This window comes from Myxocyprinus asiaticus, chromosome 17 (genome assembly GCF_019703515.2).
Source record: "Myxocyprinus asiaticus isolate MX2 ecotype Aquarium Trade chromosome 17, UBuf_Myxa_2, whole genome shotgun sequence".
In the NCBI taxonomy this organism is placed as follows: Eukaryota; Metazoa; Chordata; class Actinopteri; order Cypriniformes; family Catostomidae; genus Myxocyprinus; species Myxocyprinus asiaticus.
Genome location: NC_059360.1, coordinates 31,178,063 through 31,204,429, shown reverse-complemented (window position 1 = coordinate 31,204,429; position 26,367 = coordinate 31,178,063). Strand labels below are relative to the sequence as shown.

Genomic DNA, 26,367 nt, shown 5'->3' with positions numbered 1-26,367 from the left:
TTTCACTAAACAGAAAAACACTGAATATTGTTTAGCTGATTCAGTGCTGAAGTGGAACTGCTCTCATTCCTCCCCAGCCAGAAAAAAACCTTCAGGTTACACACGACTACATTACTACGGCTCAGGATGGGCTTAAGGCTAAAATAACCACAGCTGCTTGGCTTCACCTTTACAACTTTACTCTAACATGGCCTCTTCGGATTAGTAAGCTGGGATACCACCATTATGTGCCAGCCTGGTGGTTTATGCCATTAGCTGCCTGGCACCAGCATCCATTTCATTCTCTTTCTTTACTACTCTTCTTTCTATTTAGGCTTGTCCCATGAACTCCAGAAGAGGTCTACAAATGTTTAAGCATCATCAAGTCCACACTGCTTCAGTTTGGTCATAAGTTACCAAACAGGTTTTACCACCAGCAAACTTGCAAACTTTTTATCTCTTGTAAAGTTATTACAGACATACCAACTAATAACAATGTTTGAGAGGAGGGTTTTACAGACAACATATCAGTTATGACAATGTGTAGAAATTGAAACATATACTGTTTCGGCTATTATAAAAAAGTACAAAAATAAAGAAAATTCCTTTGATTCAGAATGACCAAGTAAATAAAATGTAAATGTAAAGGAGTGTATGTACAGATAACTACAGGAAGATGCATGTCAGTTTCAGTTTTCTGAAGTGAGATCCCCGTTTCTCTCTTAAACCCTGTTTCCACCTGGTATTACGATGCATTTTGGGTGATCCGTTCACATGTGGTCATCCCAAAATACAGGTCGGATCACAAAAACCACATACGAATGTGGTCAAAAATGCATGTTACCACATTGCATTTGATGTGTAAACACTTATTCGTCCTGGCAGCATTGAAGCGCCACCCCTCACCTGTCAGTCAACCGCTGCGCTAAAACAAGAGTTTAAACTTTGCAGGTTGAGCGGCTTTACGATAGGCACGAACACCTGAAGCTCCTTTAATACAGGTAATATACTAAAATAACTGATAATTCTGCTTAACATGTTGCGTTTGCGCTTAGATTAAATTTCAACTGCATCTGGGAGAAACAGCGTGCTGTTTTTTTTTCAAACTTTCTTTGTCTTTTCTGACTTTGTTGTTTAATATGGTGCAGTAACACACTGATATAATGACTGATGTCATCATGAAACAGAGACCCTCCCCTCAAAATCCAAACACAAGTGGTCACAGGAGACGCATTTATATTACCAGGTGTAAACAGCAATGTGTCACACCTGACCACATGTGATTGGATCACCCGTAATACCAGGTGGAAACGAGGTCTTAGATATAATTTTACTAGTCACATAGAAGCATTCAATTATGGCAACTATAATTCCATGTTCATGTGAGCCTGTGCTCTGTGAAGGGCATGTGAACAGTCAAATTAACTTATCTGTCAAAATGTATTTGTCAGATGCCAATCAAAAACCTTTCCATTTCCCATGTGTACATCTTAATGACCCCATTTCCACCTGGTATTAATATGCGTCTCGGGTGATCGATCACGTGATCAGGTGAGACATCGCTGTTTACACCTGGTTGCTTAAATGAGTCTCCTCTGACCACTTGTGTTCGGATTTTGAGGGGAGGGTCTCTGTTTCATGACAACATACATCAATCTCTATGTCAGTGTATTACTGCATCATATTAAAGCGCAACAAATTCAGAAAAAACAATTAAAGTGTGAAAAAAATGGCGCGCTGTTTCTCCCAGATGTGGTTGAAATTTAATCTAAGCACAAACGCAACATGTCAAGCAGAATTATCCGTTATTTTAGTCGATTACCTGTATTATGGGAGCTTAAGGTGTTCGTGCTTCTCATCTGTGTTGATAACAGACACACTAAAGAAGATCCGTCAAGCTCTCGTGAGTGTGTATGTATCTGCTTTTTAAAATCAGATGGTTATTTCCTTTTAAAGCCGCTAGTAAATGGCAAAGTTTAAACTCGTTTTAGCATGCTGCTGTCCGGGACACATTTAGGACGGATTAGTGTTTACACTTCAAATGTGATGTGGTCACATGCGTTTTTGACCACATTTGTATGTGGCTTTTGTGATCCCATCACAAAACATTTTAGACCCCGTTTAGACCTGTATTTAGAGCTGACCACATGTGTTCAGATCACCCAAAACGAATCTTAATAACAGGTGGAAATGGGGTCAATGAGATGAAAACCTGCCCTAATTTTTTCAAAGCCCAAAAACTGTTGCCGTCATTTTTCCAGACTTTTACGCATACATTTACCATCAAAGATTATAATCTTCGGGGCCTGGGTAGCTCAGCGAGTAAAGACGCTGACTACCACCCTTGGAGTCACGAGTTTGAATCCAGGGCATGCTGAGTGACTCCATCCAGGTCTCCTAAGCAACCAAATTGGCCCAGTTGCTAGGGAGGGTAGAGTCACATGGGGTAACCTCCTCGTGGTCGCTATAATGTGGTTCTCGCTCTTGGTGGGGGGGTGTGGCGAGTTGTGCGTGGCCTCCACATGCGCTATGTCTCCACGGTAACGCACTCAACAAGCCACGTGATAAGATGCGCATATTGAAGGTCTCAGAAGCTGAGGCAACTGAGATTCATCCTCCGCCACCCAGATTGAGGCGAGTTTAAATTAGGGATGCACCGATCCGATACCTGGATCAGTATCGGCTCCAATACTGAAGCTTTTAGACGGATCAGGTATCAGTCCGATGAGCCCGATCCAAATCCGATATTGTGTGTTAGTGATGTTCGTTACTGTCATGCTCCAAAAATGACATAAAAGAACCATTAAAACACCATTAACCCTTTCCAGCCAGAGTGTTCAAATTTGGGAACAATTATTCCCATGGTTCCTGTCTCAATATCTTCGCCGTCCAATCACTGATTTTATTTCTGAAAACTGCCAGATACTCATGACAATATAAGCTAAAAGCACATATGATTGGTTAAGGGGTTACTGGGCGTGAATAATAAATGTATCGTCATCAGCGTCATCCTCCATTTGCCTGAGCAGAGCCAGAGAGGATACGCTGGGAGATTACCTCCAGTGTTGGACTTACAGCTTCAAATTGAAAACTGAGGCGATCTTTCAAGGTAAGACAAGTTATTTAACATGTGTTGTCAATGTTGTCAATTGAAAGTCAAAACGTTTTAGTTACGAAGCATTTATTTGTAGGAGTAACGCTAGTTATTTCTGGAAAAAATTACATGATCGTCTTCGTTCATCGGACAGGCAGCTAGCCTCTATTTTTAAGCAAATTTCTGTGAAACTTGCTAAATAAACATTAGCTAGCAATACTATGTACATTTTTAGCTAAATATCAATAACTTTTTTGGCCATTTTTGTCGCTTGTGAAAAATCCATCTGAAGTAATGTGAGGCAGAGAGCAGACGCTGTTCAGACTTTTTTTTTTTACGCTGTTCAGACCAGCCTGGAAACTGGCCTACTAGTTAGATAAGTTATATAACTTGTTGATTTTCCCCTTGTAATAAAAAAATTATAATAATGGAAGATACACTCAGAAATATTTAAGCCTATTTGTAAGATTTATGTAATTTAATTGCATATAAAATTTCCATTAATTTGCACTACATAGTTTTAATATAAACAAAGTTTGTTTATATTAAAATTATGTAATGCAAATGAATGGAAATTTTATATGAAATTAAATTACATAAATCTTACAAATAGGCTTAAATATTTCTGCGAGTGTATCTTTCTATAATTTAGCAGATAGCCTTACCCATGCATCACACAGACATGATATTAGATTGTGTGTAGCTTCCTGTTCACAAGGAAAGTGTGAGAGGGCTGTCTGCAGTTAGACATTCTGGTTAGTCTGCAAGCCTTTGGTGATTATTCAGTGTACGGATTTGTGAAGAACACACTGCTGGAGACGAATTGTGTACTTTTTTCTGTTGTAGAGATGGATAGAGACTATGGCTCCCTGCTCAGCACCCTCAAGAGGAGGAGGCAGCTGACTGCTGATGAGCTTAGGTTCATAGCAGAAGAGGACATGGCTCATGAGGGCATGAGCACACAGGAGGAAAATCTGCTGGACCAGGAACTACTGCAGGAAGACCCGGACCACGAGGAAATGGAGGATGAGATGGAACCTGATCCCCAGCCAAGACCATCAAATGGGTATAAATGAATGTGTATGTATTGTTTGTTTCTATTTCTCATATGACTGATACTCACAGTAACACTAACACTGTTACTCTTATTATTTTTGGTATAGCTAGCCATTCTCGGACAGGTCCCAAGTCAGCTAGAAAGCGTAAACGCTTCCCTGACTCTGTTTCTTATCCCTCGTACTCTGACATCGATTCACAGGCACCAAAACCTCTCCCATTTAAGACTAGCCATCCATTCGGTATTGACTTAGGTAGCGTGCGTCAGGGTGTGTGGTCATCCTCCAATGTGATGCTGCGAGAAATTGACTTTTTCATGCTGTTTTTTTACTCAGGCTGTAGTTGCTGAGATATGCAGCTTTACAAACCGTCAGGGGTGGGAGCTCGTCCTAAACTGTCCGTCATATTCCAGCTACCAAGGATCTTGGATGGAGGTGACCCCCGATGAATTTTACAAATTTCTTGGGTTGCTTATTTACATGGGGTTTTCAACTGTCCCTGATTCCCTTCGTCATTGTGGAACCAAGTCACTTCAGGGCTCGTGGGCGAGGGGATTTATGTCACGTGACCGCTACAAGGCTCTTTTAGCAGCTCTACATGTTGTAGACCCTACCACAGAGGATAATCAGGATCGCCTTAGGAAGTTGCGTTATCTTATGGACCACCTCAAACAAAAATGCCAGCAGCTCTTTCAGCCTAAACAAAATCTTGCAATAGATGAAAGTATGGTCAAGTCTAAAGCTCGGTCAGGATTTAAACAATACATGAAGGGCAAGCCTACTCGGTGGGGTTATAAATTATGGGTAATTCAACATCAGACTTGGGGTATACGCTCGACTTTAATGTTTACACAGGTAGTCATGATGGGCGTGTCACTGACTTGGCCACCAAAGTTGTTGAATCGTTACTGCAGCCATTCAAAGACCAGGGCCACAATGTTTGGTTTGACAACTTTTACACGTCCCCAGCTCTTATGGTTAAGTTGTTAGAAATGAGAAGTAATGCCTGTGGGACATGCAGGGTGAATCGTAAACTGTTTCCAGCAGAATTTGAAGACATCAAAAGATGGGAACGCAAGACAGCTCGTGGGGATATGAGGTGGTGTAGGATTGAGGGGAATATACTTGTAATTCAGTGGAAGGACACGCATGCAGTTACATGCCTCTCCATTTTCCACAATGTGAATGGCTCAACCGAAATTACTAGGTTTGTAAAAAATTATGGCAACTGGACAAAAGAAGTAGCCCTACAGCCCACTGTCATCAGCGATTATAACAAAAAAATGGCCGGTGCTGATAGGTCAGACCAAATGATAAAATCTTATGATGTCCTACAAAAAACTCAGAAGTGGTGGAAGACTCTTTTTTTCCACTTCATAGACATTGCCGTCGTCAATAGTTTCATATTGTTTAAGGAATGGCAACACGTTCATGCGGCACCAGGGGATGAGCGTAGACTGGTGAACTTAACCCAGATAGATTTCAGAGAATACCTGGCTCGTCAGCTGGGAGGTATCGATATTCACGCAAGTTTCCCTTTGCATACACTAAAGCCTGTAGTACCTCCATCATCACTCCACACAGCACATGTCCCTAAATTTGAAGAGTCCTCCAAGAGATGTTGGCTACACTATCGGAAAAGTAGGACTGAAAATAAAACTAAAAGTAGCTTGTTGCGCACCAGAATGTAATGGCAAAAGACTTTGTTGGTTGGCTTTAAAGGGTTAAAGCAGTTCATTTGACTCGTGCATTTTATTCAAATGCTTATTATTTCTTAATAAGCTATACATCTATATTGAAATAATGTGTAATTAGAGGTTTGTGTTTCTTACATATTAAAGAGTACTCCCAATTCGTTCCACACATTAATGTAAAGATATTCTAAACAGATTATGCAAAAAAACAACACTGGTATCAGATCAGGATCGGTATCGGCCGATACTGAGATTTCCAGTATCGGAATTGGAAGAGAAAAAGTGGTATCGGTGCATCCCTAGATTAAATACACTGATGTGCAAGCAAAACTGGGCAGACTTGATGCTGTATTAGAGACCTGTGTGTGGGTACAGCCTGAAGGCCACTTGTGAGCTTGCAAAACCAGACAACTCCCATCACAATACCATAACATAACTCATGACAACCCCCAGAACAACAACCTGCATTCAGTCCTACACACAGTTTTTCCCAGAGCAGGCTCATTTCTCCCTGAACAGGCTCATTAGAGTCCACAGCTGATTTCAACTGCATTAACAAGAGCAAATAAAATCAGCCTCAGCCTGTAATAAAAGTCTACCAGTCAATAAGTCACTTGCACACACTTAATAGTGAAAAAGAACTTCCCATGTGCAAAACCCACTAAAACACATTCAAAGGAAAGAAACCATCCATCTGTAGGAGTCTCCCTTTTGAGAGTTCTTGAAAGAAGTGCCACATCTGTGATTAAAATAAAAAATTTAAAAGCTTCACACAGGTTCTAATATCACTTTGCTGTCAAGGGAGGTCTGAATTATGGCCTAACAGTGAGGAAAACTCCTTTCATGAGTGGGTAGGATGTGGAAGCTTAAACAGTTCCCACAGAGAAATTATGGAGACGTATCGGTGGCATCTGTGGTCTAAAATAGATCCAAGAGAAGAGAGGGAAGTAAAAATGAGAAGTTTGGATGGGAGGGAGGGACACATCTGTATCCAGCATGGGCATCTGGTCTGTGGGATCCATGAGTGCCACATGTGGGTGATAGAAATTTGAGTGGGGCATGTTGGGCATGCAGCTGCTCCACAATAGTGGAATCAGAAGCGTGATACATACCCGCTGAACACATATGCATGGGTGACCACAGACGAATTAGAGCTGTCTGGATTGGTACACAACTGTGTCAAAGGAAACTTCCAGTCTGTGCTTCGTTCCGAGCTGTTTTTAGCTTAGAAAAAGATTTATTAAACAAGAGGTCAAGGCTAGTATGTAATCTCATTTACTGTTCCTTGAAAACTCCCCAAAAGTTACCTGTTGTCTTTAAGAGATACAGGAAAAAAGAGAAAAAAAAACACACATAAAACACAAGATAAATTAATCAGGTTGTTTTCCCCACACACAGGTAACCAAGAAGACTGACAAAGTAACTGAAGCACACTAATGAACACATCATTGCCTCATCAGTGTCTGGTAATTAATTATGACACTGCCCAGCCTTATCCTATGAGAAGACACTATCTCATGACAACATGTGACATTCTCACGTGACAATGTTTCAAACTCTCAAACGCGAGTTGATCCTGGGCCATGAGCGTTCAAGACAGCACGGATTCCCCTGGATGCTGATAAAGGAATAAGCTTTCAATCAATGGTGAAACCTAAATGTTCATGCAACATGCATTTATTACATGAGAACTGCTGTGAGGTGGACTCCGGCTCATTTGAGACACAGCATACATTGATTGTCTCATCGGCAAATGCTATCAATCCACTTATCCCTAATGGGAGTGAACTTATATTTGGAATTCAATTTCTTGGAATAGGTCTCAAAAATGATTAAAAATGTAAAAAGCATTCACATATTTTCAATGCAGAGTACATAGCTTGGCATTTATTTGCACATTAAATTACAGAAATAAAATGACCAGTGTGTTCCTGTGTAATGTATTGTAAGCTTACAAAACAGTGTTTAACTTATTTGTGCATTTTGTTAAGAGCAATTGTGAGAATCTCTGTTGCTGTTTACTGCATTAGTGAAATAAAGCAGAGTGACTGGATTAGACAGTTGTTTTCTTTCCTCCTCCCCTCACTCCATTGCTGACCACGGCCACTTTTCCTGCCTTTTTTTGAAACTGTGGTAAAAACTCAACTGTGCTGAAACAGGGGGTTTCATGACCCTTTAAAGCTTTCTTTGATGAACAAAGAGCACATGGAATCTGACTTAAGCCCTGTTTATAAACTCTCAGCTCAGGCCAGTAAAGACAAGCTTGCGCTCAACACAAGCTTAAGAATAAACAAACTGAGAGCATAAAGGCTAGGATATACTTTGTTTTTCCATATGCTTTTCCATATCGATCAGCCTTTCATAGTATACTCTTTTGACCATGAGCCCATACGGATGTTCGACGCATGCGCAATACGACTGCTTTGCGATACTCTTTTAGTACATTCAACAGAGTGGCAACATGCTGGTGACGCACAAAGATGTGGACTGGCCACGTGTCCAGAAAAACTGGGCTTCACACAGACAGCCCATGTATGCCATGTTGATATGAAATTTGCGTCACATGCACGAGACATAGCGCCATGCAGAAAGCCAAAGTATACTTTGGTCTTAAGATGCGCCTACAGTCACACATACTCCACACTCAGTGGTCAGATGATTAGGTCTTTCATGGAGGCCATGCCCACACTAGTCTGTTTTCTGTGGAGGAAAACACGATTCCAGTGTGGATGAGAGGCGTAAATGTAGCAAATTAAATGCATTTTCAAACAAAAACGTATTAATATGGACATGGCCTGAGAGTATGACCTAAGTTTCACCAGACAGCTCTCTTAGCTCTTAAATAATTATTTGCATGTTTCAATTTAATTGATGAATTTAGGAAAAGGAGGGCTGTGCATTAATGCACATACACACACACCCTTCCATCTGGTACTGATTACACCACAAAGGAAGAGACCACTGCAATGCCCCACCCTCCTGTGCGCACACACACGAGCATATACGAGCACACGTATGCACAATGCACCCTCTGAAACAGACACAAAACTGGGTGTCCTTTGCTTATAAATTGTCCCACTAGAGCCATTCAGTAATTTGTTCGCAAGCATAATTTATATATAACATTTAAGCAAAGTGAAAAACAATAGGCTAATTATAGTTATACATAGCAACACAACCTCATCAAAATTGTTTAATAAGACAAAATATTGATTAGAGAGGCAAGTACAGTCTGAAACTGAAGATTAGGAGGGACTACTAATGGGGCTCTCCTGGGCAAAGGCAAGTTAGTTACAGTATGTTCAAAATTGGGTCTCTTGGACTATGACAAAGACCATTTATCCTGAAATGGACTACTTGTATCCCGCCTTACAGGTAAAAAAGCCAATCACCTTTTATATGCAGACATCACCTGTCAGTCAACTCGGGAACATGCATGTGCATTAGCATGACCAGCCTGAAAAATAGTGTTTTTCTTAACGTGATCTGAGCTAAGGATCACAATTTTATGACACCTTTGGTGTCAGATTCTACTGCTGATTTGAAATATGTTCTTTGATCGTAATCTTGACCAACCGTTTAAGAGATTTCGGTATTTCCCACTTCAAGTAGATAGGAGCTGTACTTATATGCCACTTGTATCCACAAAGTTGCTCGGAAGCCTTCCAAAGATGGCCGCCAAGTGGACTGACTTGTCCTGTGACAGGTTTGACTCAACTACACTGAGATTCATGTACATATCATGTAACTAGGCAATGTCGCTAGCTAGATGCCACAGTTTCAATATCAGTGATGCAAACTCAGAGGTGAAAAAGGTGAGAAAGTCATAGCAGGTGTTTCAAATATACACTCACTGAACACTTTATAAGGAACACTATGGTCCTAATAAAGTATCCAACGTGGTCTTCTGCTGTTGTAGCCCATCCGCCACAAGGTTCGATGTGTTGTGCATTCTGAGATGTTATTCTGTTATCTACAATCGTACAGAGTGGCTATCTGAGTTACCGTAGCCTTTTTGTCAGCTCGAACCAGTCTGGTCATTCTCTGTTGACCTCTCTCATCAAGACATTTCCGTACGCAGAACTGCTGCTCACTGGATGTTTTTTGTTTTTGGCACCATTCTGAGTAAACTCTAGAGACTGTTGTGCATGAAAATCCCAGGAGATCAGCAGTTACAGAAATACTCAGACCAGCCCGTCTGGCACAAACAAACATGCCACGGTCAAAATCACTGAGATCACATTTTTTCACCATTCTGATGGTTGATGAACATCAAATGAAGCTCCTGACCTGTATCTGCAGGATTTTATGCATTGCTGCCACGTGATTGGCCGATTAGATAATCGCATGAATAAGTAGGTGTACAGGAGTTCCTACTAAAGTGCTCAGTGAGTGTATATTTTCATTTGATTCGTTTGTTGTATTTAAAGCTTTTTGTTGTATATTAAGTGATTAGGTTTAAATGAACTCTTTCAAATAATTTTAATAAGGAAAATGTAGAAAATATTACCAAACAATTTGGGCAAAGGAGCTTCAGAAAAGGTGACTTTAGCTGAAAGGCTAAAAGTAGATGCAATATGATTAATAATGTTTGCTACATTAAATGTCTTATTCCAATCACAATCTTCAGTTAGCCACTTATTTAGTTAAGAACATAGTCTAGCCAAGTCAGTCAGCTAGTCTTCATCCTTCCAGGTAGGAATTAATTTCCTCTCTCTTTTAGATTATAAAATCTAACCTAATAACCTGCTATGTTCCATTCAGTGGTTCTCTTTTGAGGTTTTGCCATTTTACCAGGCACTTGGTCAGACTGTGGAGGCTTGAGAAACATTGCTGTCTATTACTAGATCGCTAGCTAATTAGAAAATTAAAACTATGCAGAACTCTGAACTCAAACTCTGATTGGCCAAGCAAGGTATTGTTGTTTCTAAGCGACTGCTAATTCTAATCTGAGCGTTCGAAAGACACCTCTGGCTTCCACTCTATGTGGCAGCCTACGTGCTCTAGATTATTTCCTACAGCAATATAAAATTAGAACTTGAATAAGTTCTAGACTATATCACAAATATAGCCGGTTATGTTTTCGTTATTCACATTTTAATCAGGCTACTTGTCCGAACATGCAAGTAAAATCCACTTGTCCCATAAAAGCATTAATGTCGAGTCCTTAATATTGTTATATAACTGGAATACTGTGAGAAAATGAGAGTGATTTTGTGTGTTTGCTAATCTATACCATAAGAGTTGTAATTTTCAAACTGGAATCCAAATACATAATTTGCTGGCTAATAGTTCATAGCTCTGCACAATTCAAACTAGTTAAATATGTTTTATCAAGTGAAATCAGTGTTATAAAAAACAGAGCCACAAACAGACAGAAAGAGGGGGTTACAAGAATTATAAAACTGAAGATAACTTTTTAGGAACGGGAAACTGTTACAAACGGCAATCAAGTTGAATCAGTGTTAAAGGCAGTAAAACAGCTTTCTTAAAGTCTAGAACAGACAGATGGAGGAAGGAGAGGGGATGGGCTAGGCTTCATTTTCAGGGGCTTTTTAATTATTCAATGACATGAGCACTGAGCAGAAACCAGAAAGAAACAAACAGACAAGACTGTGACAATGAATTAACCATGCAGACACACACACAGCACACATATGTACATGCATCCACAGAGACACGAAGTATTGAGTCTCCATGCACTTGAAGCCGTGTGTGTGTGTGTGTGTGTGTGTGTGTGTGTGTGTGTGTGTGTTTATCTCAGACAAAGGCTAAAGAACCACTTCCTGCCCAGGAGAAAACAATGCAATCTTCCCAGAAACTGACAAATGATCCCAACAGTCTTGTCTGGGGAACATACTGAGAGGAGGGGAAGACGCTTTAGATACAGCCACCCAAACAGGAAACAAGTCATTCTTGAGAACTGCACATGTGTGAAGGAACAAGCAAAAAGGAAGACTATAAAACTGCTGTTGAGTCCCCGTTAAAAAAGTCAGTTTGCTGAAAGTGTGTAATTCTGGGCCTCTAGCTGCACTAAACGGAATAGCAAAAATAAGGACCATTTCAAACAGGTTTCCCAAACACTCCCCATTGGTGGGACAAACACACAGACCCGGCCAAAACTCACACCATTGGTTGACCAAATGTTTTGATTGTTGAGCCACAGTTTTTACATATTTGGGGTAAATCAACCTTTTAATGCTTACTTATAGCCGTCTCTGCATATTAAGCTAAGGGTAGCAAAAGTATTTTAACTTCATTTTTAAGCTCTAGGTATACTTCAATTTTGACACGAGCACTCAGCGTCTGCGTACAGTCGAACGCGAGCCTGCCAAAGTATATTCCACATAACTGTGGTTACTGCAGTTGGCGCATACACACTATGACTGCTTAGGACTATTTCTCTTCAGGAATTTGGACCCATAAAAGATGTCTTTATGGTGCTTCAGACTCCTCACATATGCACGCTTGACTTGCACATCCACTGTTTTTGTTTTCGATCATTTAGAGGGAATCTCCTCAATGATTTGCATTCCAGATACTCAGTATTCCAGAGCTCATCCTTCTGTTGGTTACAGCTTTGACTGGCAGAGGTTTACCTCTCAGTCTCCATGACAATAACTCATTTACAGCCCACAGTGATCAGCTTTGGCTCTCCCCAAAGGAAGTTGGGGGAACAGAGGCTTGTGATGGGGGTTGGTGTGTCCTTCAGGTCACATGAGCGGTCTCCTCTTTCACACAACACTCAGAATTTAGCTGCTCTGAGCAAAAACCCACAGCAAGTAAGAGTCAGCAGGACATATTATCTAACAAAATACATACACAGTTAGATCAGGTGTAGAAGAAACACAAAAAAGTTAGACAGTTACAAGCCCTCCAACCTCTTGCTCTTTCTCACAAACACAGCCCTCAGCAAATGGCTGATTCAGTGCAAAACCTGAAAAATAAGATAGCTCCGTGGCTGGTGAGCTCTAGTTTTGTGTGTGTTTGTGTTATGGGTGGTTCAACTTCCACTCCAGAAAAAGGAACTTTAATATTTATAAAAATACCAGGAACAGTTTAATTTACAGTTAAAGGAATAGTTTACCCAAATATGAAAATTCTCTCATCGTTAACTCACCCTCATGCCATCCCAGATGTGTATGACTGTCTTTCTTCAGCAGAACACAAACAAAGATTTTTAGAAGAATATCTCAGCTCTGTAGGTCCATAAAATGGAAGTGAAAGGATGCCAAATTTTTGAAGCTCCAAAAAGCACATACTGTATAGCATCATAAAAGTAATCCATACGATTCCAGTGGATTAACTGATGTCTTCTGAAGTGAAAAGCTAGATTTGTGTGAGAAATAGATCAATATTTATTACTAAAAATGTTTGCTTCTGGCCAGCTCGTTGACGAGGGTGGAGTTCAAACTGCCTCTTGCGTGACTTAATACTGTTTCCACACAAAAGCAGTTTATGCAGCGGTCTGAGCAAGGAACTCGGTCTGAGGCATCTCCACCATTCAAACCGATTTAAACAGTTCTCCTTGTTGATCGTTCCAAGAAGGTGCCGCAGTTGACGTATTGAAAACACCTGAATGAGACATCAATGTAAGAATGTCTATGCTCCTCTGTTGTAAACAACACTGTGCTTCCATATTTTTTCGTATTTCATGCGTCAGTTCTTGCGTGAACTTGCCAACACGCTTAAGCCACGCGAGAGGCTGCGTGACCTCGACCCTTGTGAATTTGTAGTAAAAAAAGTTTTAAATATTGATCTATTCCTTACACCTAGCATTTCGCTTCAGAAGACATTCATTAATCCACTGGAGTCGTATGGATTACTTTTATGATAGCTATTTGTGCTTTTTTGGAGCTTCAAAATTTGGCACCCATTCACTTGCATTGTATGGACCTACAGAGATGAAATATTCTTCCAAAAATCTTTGTTTGTGTTCTGCTGAAGAAAGTCATTCACATCTGGGATGGCCTGAGGGTGAGTAAATGATGAGAGTATTTTCATTTTTGGGTGAACTATACCTTTAATATGATGAAGAAAACTATGATTGAGGTGACTACTCAGCAGGAGCTGCTGTCCCACCAACTCTAAAATAACCATTTAAAATAAAACACAACTTAACATTTCTCAGCTTTCAGGTGCTGGGAGACCAACCTTCAAAACTTCACAGGACCAAAGAAGGCTGTCAGCACAGTAGAGCATGCGAGAGCAAGTTCTTCCAAGTTTCTTTTCCTCTGAGGTGCCCGCTGTCTGACCTACAATGTACATCATCCTCAAAACTGTGTGTAGATTCGACAATGTGGCCAAAATTCAGAACAGGCAGAAGAAGATAACTGATGAACATATTTTTGTGATTGTGGGAAATATTTAATCTAGTAAAACTCTATAAAACAAATCACATATCCAGGTAATGCTGTGTAGTGTACTTGATTCAACAACTTCATAGAAAGAAAAAGACATTTGTGATTAATGTGGTTGAAGATCTCATAAGTTGCTCTTTTAATGCTGAGGTTTGGCACGGTTTTCCAAAAAAAAAAAAAAAATCCAACGAATTCCGCAATGTATAGAACTGGAACGTGAAGTAAAGTGAACAGTCAAAAGTGGGCAACATCTCATTTGAACAATTTCACATGAGTTTTATGAACAACAAAGGCTTGAGAAACAGGAACAACACTGGTTGAGTTTGCCATCACTGACTAAAATAAGTGTGGCAAGCAGACTGAAGTTATTATGAACCACTAATATAGACTACACTACTGAGATGTAATAAACAGAAAAATCCAAGTTGAGTAGTCAAATGAGAAAATTAAATTTGAGCAAAACAAACCGGCAAAAAGCAAAACAAAACGGGAGTTAAAAAGCAAACTGGATGCTGCAGTCTGTAATCGAGAGTGGCGACTTGGATATCCCTCAGTCCGGGGTATCAGTGGCAGGAATAACATTTATGGACTAAAAAACTGATACTAGACCAGTAGTCTCAGAAGATACTGAAAGTGATACAGAGGGAGCTAATTTTACACTACAGCAGAGTCGGTGAGTCTGTAGGCTACCACACTTGAGGCAATACATGTGATACATGTTACATAAGGCAAAGAGCAGACTCAATCACAAGTACAACAAAAATACAAAGCCCAAAGTGTTGCTGTGGTAAACTTGCCCTTTAAAGGGATAGTTTACCCAAAAAATAAAAATCATTTACGTAACCTCATACCATCCCAGATGTGTATGACTATCTTCTGCTGAACAAAAAACAAAGATTTTGAGAAGAATATCTCAGCTCTGTAGGTCAATACAATGCAAGTGAATGGTGTACAGACCAAAATATAACTCCTTTTTCACTGTACATCTTGCCACTGCAGTCTCTAGGTATGATCATGATTTCAAGCTTGATTACACTTCCTAGTGCTTGACGCATGTGCTATTAGGAAGTGTAATCGAGTTTGAAATCATGATCATACCTAGAGACTGCAATGGCAAGATGTACAGTGAAAAAGGAGTTATATTCTGGTCTGCACTCACCCAAAACCCACTGGATCGCTACAGAAGACATTGATTAAACCACTGGAGTCGATTGGATTACTTTTATGCTGCCTTTATCTCCTTTTTGGTCAATATACTTCCTATGAAATCTAAGAATGAACGGGTTTGACGTAATTTTGAACAAAATCTAGCCAAAAAGAAAGTGTTTTTGTATTCGTTTTGGTGGTTTGTAACAGCTCGCCTGGGCAAATTTTAGGAAAACGTCTTACTAGCTAAACACCTTTTTACTGCCATTGGTCCACATCATTGGTAGGTGTGACCTGGAGCTCACCGACCTTGAGGCCGACAGCTAATTTTTTTTACGTTGTTCAGTCAGTCAAGTTCAGTCAACATGAACCCACTGGCGTGCAGTTATTAGCGAGCTGGTGTAAATTTACCTACATCTGTATGGTTGTTCACTTAGAGACATTTTCCAAGAACATGTCATGCGATTTTTTTGTTTTTGTTTAACTGGTCTACAAAAGGAATCAAATCTACTCAAATACACTTAGAGCCCATTCACTATTTTGTTTTATATGCTGCCTAACACATGTGCCTTCTGCAGACAAAGCCATTCACACATCTGCCCAAATTAAGATATGCCTCTCTAATCATCATCCTTTTGTCTGTATTCTGCCCATTAACACTCTTTTATACACCTATCTTTGCAGTAGTATCAGTGTCATCATAAACTACAATAAAAGAGTATAATCGGCACATATTATGGCCATGTGTAGTTTTTTAGCGCATTTACGTCATGATTTCAGAATGTAATCAAGACAAATGGCATATTTTCTACGCATATATTACTTTAAATCATCATCGAGTAGTTAAAACAACTAATTTTACTGACCTCATGTGAATTCTGCTCATAGAATGAGGCAAAAAGTCATTGATAACACATTTTAATGTCACATTAGCTTCTTGAGTGACCTCATATTTAAATGTTCTAAACGCCTCCCACACCGGTGTGGCGGGTGTCTGAATGTTCGCAAACAGTATACCGTTGCTCAGCTTTTTCGAACTTCATTTTATCCCTGAACAAAGAACACAGAAGAACTTCTCTGGAAGTATGTCAGGGCCTTAATCCTTTGAGGTAAAAGCAACGAAACTACTGGAGAAAATGCGAGCCACTGGTAACTGACCACTAAACATATTCTCTCTTACCAGGAACTTTTTTTGCCAGCATTCAGGAAGTTGAGTTTATAGAACTGCATAAAAGGCATGTTCTGCATTGATGTTTACCTATTGCCCGAGTGGAATTTATCAAACAATCAAATTTACTTGACTACCACAAGTAGCACCAATCAAAATGCACTCCAACACCAGCATTACAAAAAAAGTGTCTAAACTAGGGGTGATTGATCGGCCACTAACTAAATTGGCCGATATTCATCTTAAGGCCAGGCATACACGGTACGTGTTCTGACACTCGGGAGTTCGGGAGTCCCTGCACACATTACGAGTCAGTTTATCTGAAAATCGTACAGGTCCAATCGTACACGACACAACTTTATGACCTGGCTAATTCCGGAGCAATTAATTTTCAAGCTATTTATCATCATAAGACATAAAGCTAGAGGAGGACATTGCTTTAATTCCTTATAACTTGCGATTTACGAATAAAAAAGAAGACTGGCATGGCCAGGGGCTGAAAACTCATCTGCCGATTAAAAAAAAAGAAAAGAAAATTGATCATTCTTACAAATGCTGTCCAACATTTGACAGATTTAGATTTTGAAAGGGAGACTGTGTGATTTCATGACTGCATACATCAATCATAATGACAGTGTGTTGCTGCCAGTTACTGCATGACAATAAAAGTGCACAAAATGTATAAGATTAAAAAGACATGCGGAAATTTCGCGCACCGTTTCTGTCGTTTATACTTGGATTTAATTTAAGTGCAAATACGACGTTTAGTGAAGAATTCTAAGTTATTTTATTGGAGTAGGCTACCTGTATTATTCAACTTTAGATGTAGGTTACGTCCTTCTCATTTGTGTCACTGCCTGCATGTTGAGAGCAGACATTCTGAAGAAGATCCATGAGGTCTTGTTCATGTGAATGCGCTTTAAAGCAGCACACAGCTAAGTTTAAAAATCTTGTTTTAGCGCAGCAGTTGATTGACAGGTAGAACTTTCAACCTAAAAATCCTTGGTTTCACCAGACACGCGTTTGGATAATTAAAAAAATCTTCTATCACATATCCACTATCGTGTGCTTATACAATTATACCAGATGATATACCCCCTAAATGAAGCCTTAGAACCGAAACGAATGCAAGTTTGATGAATAAAAATTGACCATGATGGAAATTTTATAACTCTGTCATTCACAGTGATAACGATTGTTTTCTAGCGCAACCCATATGGCAATTTTTTTTTATTTGAAGAGCAGAGAACAGCCTTTCTGTAGAATCCTTCCCAGTGATGTGGTCGTGAATAATATGGGAGAAACAGTTTTAACATGACCATTTTCTCCAAATGTGTAAAAGCTTCATGAACACTCAGTTTTCATTGATCGTGTGAGTTATAACACCTCCTGATTGGTCAACTTCAGGTAGATCACCAAATTGGCTCGTTCAACCACACACCTCACGAATTCAAGCTGACAGCGCCCAATACCAATACCAGTTTTTCTCTTCCGATCCAATTCCGATATCTGAAATCTCAGTATCGGCCAATACTGTTCCCGATCTGATACCAGTGTTGTTTTTTGCATAATTAGTTACCTCATTGTGTGGAAAGAACTGGGGGTACACTTTTATATGTAAAGAAACACAAACCTCTAACTACACATTATTTCAATATAAATGTATAGTCTACCGAGAAAAACTTTGTTAACTAGTCTACTGGATAATGTAGCAGAAAAGTAATTCCAGTCTAAGTCTTCAGTAGAAAAGAAGTCAGGTTTCTTTGCATTTATTTTTTTTTACTTGTATCTGGAACTTAAAGGATTCAGATATCTTTTAGAACCCATTCAACTTAAATATTGTTATAATTTGAAATTAAATAATAATAATTTTTTATTATTATAATTATTGACTTTTAGAATTTTAAAATACAACAGTAATATATTTCAGTCATGCACCTTTAACTTGAAAACCATCATGCTTTTGTTCTGACGATCGGAACACTCCAGAAAGTCTTTATGTCTGTATGTAGGCTTCACAGTGGTTTAATTAGCATCTTATTCAAATTCTAGTAAAATGCTTCTCCGGTGCCATTCTAAATGCATATTATAAGTGAATCAAACTATTGAGCATCTACATCCGAGATGTTGTTTGTGAGTAACACTCGCATATGAAAATAGCCACGACCGCTTCACCAGCCTGCGTGTGCTTATATTTGAGTCAACAGAGCAGCGCCATTCACTAACGCACTGCACATTTACCTATTAGACAGCCTTTTGCGATTCACAGAGCGTATGTCTTCAAGTGGCTTTGAATAAAATGCACGAGTCATATGGACTACTTTAATGGTGCTTTTTTCGGTTATTTTTTCAGTTTTAGAGCTTAACGATAATAAATATGACTAACACACAGTATCGGATTTGGATCGTGCTCATCGAAACGATACCTGATCCATCTAAAAACGTCAGTATCGGAGCCGATATCGATCCAGGTATCGGATCGGTGCATCTCTAGTCGTGAGCTGCTCGTAAGTCGCTCGGCTCCACTTGTAATTCCTCTCACATGATGCGAGCCACGACCACACAAGCACCAACGATTTCCATGCTATCTTTACCGACTGGAAAAAAACATTCGGGAGCTCGCACGACAGCCGAAAATCGCACCATGTACGCCCACCTTAAGTCTGTAATCGGCCGATTGTGCCTAGAATCAGGGCCGATCTTTTTTTACAGCATGCAGGGAATCACACATACACTGCTACTCTAATGAATGAGTGCTTTCTCAGCTCTTGATGCATGACAGTGTGGCCTCTTGAGGGTGAATTGTTGATAATTCTAAGTATTCACTAATTTTCTTGTAATTAAATTTTTTTATTAAATCATACAATAACAAGGAGATACAAAACATATATATTATTCATAATAATAAAACAAAATCTTGGGTAGGCCTAGCCCTCCTTTGTCAATCGGCCTATGTAACTTATTGAAATGTAATCTGGGACGCTTACCATTCCACATGAAGGACTTTGCTATGCTATCAAATTGCTTGAAATAAGAAAGGGGGACATCTACAGGGAGAGACTGTAGCAGGTAGTTAAATTTTGGAATACAATTCATTTTAATAACATTAACCTTCCCAATCATAGATAAATGTAATGAAGCCCACCTGCCTATATCACTCGAAAACCTTTTTATTAAAGGGAAGTATTCACTAATTTAAACTTTCAGACATGCTGTTATTCAGATGAATATGCAGGTTTGTTTTTAATTTTTAAGAATTACACATGTATGAATATTATGTTGCCCATTTTCTAGAGTAATTACGATAGTAATTCAGACACGCTGCACTGTGAGCACAGAGAGGATAAAGAGACTGCAAACGGATATAAAAACAAATTAAACAACAAATAAACAAGCAAATATAAATCTGAGTATACATGATGTAACGTGAGTCACGACAATCAGACGTTGTGTGGAGCGATAGAGACTGAGCGATCAATATGCTCACTCGCAGTGTCAATCAAACATGCTCTCATCAGTCACTCATCTCAGCGCTATTCTGTATGGATCCCAATTTAAATCAGATTAATGTTGGTCACATTACCACTAATCACAGCAATTACATTTTAACCATAACGGCACCGCGTCTTCACGCATTTGTTTAATAATTAGTGATTTGTGTTGCAGCAAAATGCCAAAGACAGTAAACAAATCATTTTGTCATTAATGATTTCTCACTGGAGCATTTTTAGGACTTGTAATGGATATATTTTTCTTATTTTTGAATGTATCTCTTCTGTGTGTGATGCTCTCATGGTTTTTACTGCATACCAGTATGTCACAATGACCTTTTGATATTGACGACAGAACTATTCATAACAAATAAATGTTACCAATTCACAATGAATGCAATTTTGGTAACTTTATAAAAAGTTTCCATTCATTAATATTAGTTAATGCATTAGGTATCATGAACAAACAATGAATAACATATTTTTACAGCCTTTATTAATTATAATGTTAGTTAATAAAATTACAGTTGTTCATTATTAGTTCATAGTGCATTAACTAATGTTAACTAATACAACTTGTAATAGTATATGTTGTAACTAACATTAAGTTTATTAGCTCAAGTTAACTACAGTAATGTTGTTAAATAATGTTAATAAATGGAACCTTGTGAAGTGTTACCATCATTTTACTGTGTGGGGCATAAACATATAACTGCACAATATAACTTGCAAAAGTGTGGCAAAGGGCACTTTTTAAACAAAAAAATTGGAATCAGCCGATCTTAGTGTAAAAAAAATAAATCAGAGATCTGTATCGGCCTCAAATTTCCTGATCCGTACACCGCTAGTCTAAACAAGATTCACAAAAACCCTGGAAGATTACTTTAGATAACAAAATACTACCAACTAATGACCTCCAAACTTTAACACACTTTATTAGACTACTTGAAGGTCTCCATTTCAACAGTATAACAATTAATGTAATAATATAAACAATAAAGTGACAGTAAATGGTGTATTAATGCATGTTAATCCACTGAATGTCCTAATAAATAATTCAGATGTAGTAGGATTGACATTCTGACGTCAGCATGGGACATGACAAAGGCCACATTTGGGTCAGACCAGATGCTGGGTCTGCATATGCAAATGACTCTGAGCATTTAAATACATCAGCAAAGAACAATGAAACGTCTGTAACGAGCCCACAAAAGTCAGTGCGACTTTTGGCCATAAAGTATATGGAGTGCACAGCTTTCAGTGACCATGTTCTCAATTAGTGTAAATCTCCATTGTCTCAAGGTTTGGACTTAAGCCTCTGTATTATCAAGATAAACATTAATCAAATTGTAACATTTCCTCAATCTCTGGACTTTAAATTGACATGGAGAGTTCTGGGTAGTTATTAATATCGTATTGCTGACAATAATTATTGTGATTATTGGTTATTGTCTCATGTGGATGCCTCAAAGTAATGGTTATGTAGTTAGTATCTATATTCACTTGGGTTGTAAATGTATTACATAATTGTCATAAAATTGCTTTTAAGAGCATTATAGAACAACGAAGAGTAATTAAATGACTCTGATTCAGTTGCACAGTCAGCGTTAACAAATATCCATCTAGGCTTTCGCGATTATTAAATAATCGTCTAATCGCGGTTATTTGATTTAACCGCGGTTATTTGAGATAACCGTGATTATTGCACACTTCAAATTCCAATCACAGTTGAATGTCCAAATAAGGGAATTTTTAGCGAATATATAATTTCCATGAGTCATTTAGTTGAACTTCGAGCGTCACTGAGCCGCACCGCGGATGTCAACCAAAGCAGATCCTGAAGAACAGGTGAAGTGCTCTGGATCCAAACTCCCGCGAAAATATAAACGAACAAAGATAAACTTTGATAGTGAACGCAAAGCGCTCCGGTTTCACTTTAATTTAACAATCGTGCAATGGCAAATTTTTCTGGTCAAAGTGGGTTCATTCAAGCATTGGTAATGACAGTGTCACAGACACGCGTTTACTCTATTTCTGTGGAGTGATACAATTATGAAATTAAATCTCAAAGGTTTTACTTCATGAGAAATAAGGGCTGTATGAAAAGTGAAGAAATTAGGACAGAAGTATTTTACTACTGCTTAATATAATATAATATAAATATAATTATTATATAAATAATAATATACAAAATAAAATATATTTTTAATGAGTTTTCAAAAACAACAGTTTAAATGTAAAATTGACCAAAACTAAAGCTGACCAAAAGAGAGACATATTTTAAGTATTTAGAAATATTTTGATTTTGAAAAATATTTTTATGTCATTCATATAGTTTTAACGTCTTAAAAGGAAATCATATATCCCTATTTTATTATTTGATTTATATATTTGAAGTTAAATGTGTAAAAATGACTTCTTAAGCTGTATGAAGCACACATGCACCTTAAGAAATATGACAATTTATATGACAATTAATCGTGAAAGCCCTAAAAGAGACCATTTATCGTCATAATCGCAATTACCATTAATCGTCAGCCAAATTTCATAATCGTGACAGCCCTATATCCATGTTTTTTGTTTGTTTTGTTTTTGTTTTTTGTTGTTTGTTTTTTGAGAAAGGAAAACACCCCAAGCAAATATTTCAGATAGAACTGAAACAAGAAAATACATAAAAATAATCTGGCTACTGACATACTGACTGAAGGACTGAAAACACAATATTATTGTATGTGAGCATAATAACCCGACGACCTATGTGACAAATAAAATACAACATCGCTGCAATCGTGTCAAAATCACAAGGAAACATAACTGTAATTTAATAAAACACTTGTGTATTTGTTTATTTTTGTGGTGAATATGAGGTACTCACGGGGTCTTTTCCGAGTCACGAACAAAGAGCCGCTCCGTTAGCACGGGTTTATTTATAACTGCTGTCTGAATGAGACAGTTAAACAAAATAAAAGAACAAATAAACCACGATATAAAAGACTAAAAGAATAAATAATGGTGGAGCTCGCGAAGGACAGAAGAGTTTCTCGAGGCTAACTTGCTAACAAAGACAGGTGTAGAGAGTTCCATTAAAATGTAATACAAAAACACTCTCTGTGTTGTTATAAGTAAATGTGGTCAAGAGAGTCCCTGGTTCGGAGGAAGAGTGAAGGATTTAATTAAAAAGCAATGGCTGTAAAACAGTGTTGTCCGCCGGCTTGTTCACTGACACTATAAACAGACGGAGGTGTGTTTTGTGTTGGTAGTGGCTCGAGACTCGATGAGCGGCGTCGCTGATTGGGTAATGGGGATTCTGGGTAATGTAGTTGTCGGAAAAAAGCTTAAAGGGCTACTTCACCCAAAAATGAAAATTCTCTCATCATTTACTCACCCTCATGCCATCCCATGTGCAGGGTAGGGAGGGTTGCTTTTGAAATGTATTCCACTACAGATTACAGAATACATGCTGTAAAATGTAATTTGTAACATATTCCATTAGATTACTCAAGGTCAGTAACATATTCTAAATACTTTGGATTACTTCTTCAGTAGTGGTAGATTTTTTCACTTGTTTTGACTATAAAAACTCTGCCAGTACAGTAAGACAAAATACACATGTTAAAAATACATTCTCTGAAAAACCTAAATATATTATGCAGTGTTGTTTCTAAAACAAGATCAAACAAATTGATCTTGTTTTAAGGATTTTTAGATATTTTTACAGGAAAACAATACAAAAATTATTATCAAGAATAAGATTTTTGCCCTAATATCAAAGGTCTTACTAGAAAAAAAGAAATTATGATCCAATGTGAATTTTCTTGATAAAAAATATGATGAAAAAATGACATGCTTCTAAAATGGCTAGAAGTAGCATTTTAGCTTAGCGTAAAGCTGACAATTTACACAAGGTTTATTTCTGTTTCTTCTGCTCCAAACTTACTTCAAACTTCTCTGTCTGCTCGTATGAATGTAACACATCATAAGAAAGTGTTTCACCGCTGTTCAAATGCACTTTGGAGTCCATCTGAAAGGACTAAATATTTAATGAAACAAATGACAATAAAATGCAAAGTAATCTCTTCAGTAATCAAAATACTTTTTGAATGTAACTGTATTCTAATTACCAATAGTGGAAAACACTCCCCAACCCTGCCCATGTGTGTATGACTTTCTTTCTTCTGCTGAACACAATCAAAGATTTTTAGAATATTTCAGCTCTGTAGGTCCATACATACAGTGCAAGTGAATGGTGATCAGGCCTATAGAAGCTCTAAAAAGGAGATACATTCAGCATAAAAGTAGTCCATACGACTCCAGTGTAAATATAACTCCTTTTTTACTGTATATTGCCATTGCAGTCTCTAGGCACAATCGCAGGAAGTACATGATGCAGGAAGTGTAATCGAGCTTGAAATCATGATCCCATGAGGTTGAGTAAATGATGAAATAATTTAAATTTTTGGGTTAACTAACCTTTTAATGTGAGTAAACTTATGCATCTTTGCAGCTAAATTCATTTTTGAGCCCCCTTCCCTTGTCCCAATGTCCTAATTTTCTTAATATTTTCTTTCTTTCTTTCTTTCTTTCCTTTCCCTTTTTTAGTTCATTGAAATAGGAAATTAAAATAGCCCTTGATTACGTTGTGGCATTTGTTGGGTTTGGTTTTCATCCACATTGCCTTTTTTGGCATGTAATATTGGAAAGGCATGATGAATGACTCAGTGATCAAAAAGCCATCTTACATATTTAATTAAAACAAGTTTAGCTATTTGTAATGGGTGATTATGAGGAACTGGATGAACAGTATGAGACTGTTCACGTATGATGTCTCATCATTACTTAAGCTTATTTGTCAGGCCCAGTCAAGTTCACTGAGAGCACAGAGAATGTCAAAAGAGACCATATAGGCTAAATAAACACTAAATACCAGATATATAGTAAATACAAACTCAAATAGACAGTACACAAAACTAATCTAATCAAACAATGATAACACTTTGCAGTCAACTACAGTAACCCCTTCCAAAACGGTCAGAAATCTAGGGGTAACCATCGATTACCAAATACATTTCACAGACCACATCTCAAAGACCGCAAGATCATGTAGATTTACACTCTACAATATCAGCAAGATAAGACCCTTCCTCTCTGAACATGCCACATAACTTCTTGTTCAGTCACTTGTTATAACTAGACTGGACTACTGTAACACTCACATTGCAGGCCTCCCTTCATGTGAAATTTGATCCCTGCAAATGATCCAGAATGCAGCAGCACGTCTGGTCTTTAATGAACCAAAGAGAGCGCATGTTACACCACTCCTTGTCTCTCTTCACTGGCTGCCAGTTACGTATCAAATTCAAGGCTCTGATGCTGGCATACAGAACAGTCACTGGGTCTGCTCCAGCATACCTAAAATCATTTCTGCAGAGCTACACGCCCACTAGAAGCCTGCAGCCGGCTAAGGAACGTCGCCTTGTTGTACCAACACAAAGAGGCACCAAAATACTTTCCCAGACTTTCGGCTTCATCGTACCATGTTGGTGGAATGACCTTCCCAACTCTGTCCGTGAAGCTGACTCACTCTCTGTCTTCAAAAAATGGCAAAAAAAAAAAAAAAAAACATCTTTTCCATGAGCACTTAACCAGTCACTAAATAAAAATAAATAAATAAATAAAAATAAAAATATTTTGTTGCACTTTAATCTGTTTTGAATGCTACTATTCTGATGCTAGTGAAACTTTGTAATATGGCACTTTTCGTACCACTGTATCCTTAAGATTATTCGCTTATGATTTCCTCTTTTGTAAGTCACTTTGGATAAAAGCGTCTGCCAAATGAATAAATGTAAATGTAAATGACTGAGGCTGTCAGTCCTTAACATTCAGCCAAACAATTCCTTTTGTGTTCCACAGAAGAAGAAGAAAAGGAGTCATTTGGTTTTGCAACAAGACTAAATAATGACAGAATTTTGGGTGAAATATCCCTTTAAGTGTTCATCCTAAATGCACACGAATAAGAAACTATGTATATATATTTCATAATGGTTCATGTTTCCTGGACATGCATTTTTTCTTAACTTTTTCCTAGCAACAAAAAGCGTATTTATGTTGCTACACATGTGTCTGCTGTCAAGGAGGAAGACATCATATTAACTGGCCCACAAAAACCTCAGCGCATACATCTCTACAAATCAGATCATATCTCTCTGCCACCTCTCTTTCTGATATGGGACTTTCCTTGCACTTTAAAACCAAGCACATTATGACTAGTCCTGTCCTGGGCTATATAATGAGTTTAGTGGAGATAGAATTTAACACAAAATAAAACAACACAAGATAAGGTTTAATATGTGTGTGTTTGGGACAGTGCAATATAGTTT

The 26,367-nt window shown here is 38.2% G+C and overlaps 1 protein-coding gene across 2 annotated transcripts in view; it reads right to left on the bottom strand.

The window, feature by feature from the left end:
* The window catches only part of LOC127454817 (E3 ubiquitin-protein ligase pellino homolog 1), a 72,971-nt gene extending 49,770 nt beyond the window's left edge, over positions 1-23,201 (bottom strand). Inside the window, exon 1 of one of the 2 annotated variants that reach the window (XM_051722261.1) lies at positions 22,863-23,201. The gene's annotated coding sequence lies outside the window, so the exon portion shown is untranslated. Of the gene's footprint in view, positions 1-13,976; positions 13,999-22,862 lie in introns of those variants that run through there. The other variant, XM_051722263.1, reaches the window with a different exon arrangement.
* Between the last annotated feature and the right edge of the window lie 3,166 nt (positions 23,202-26,367).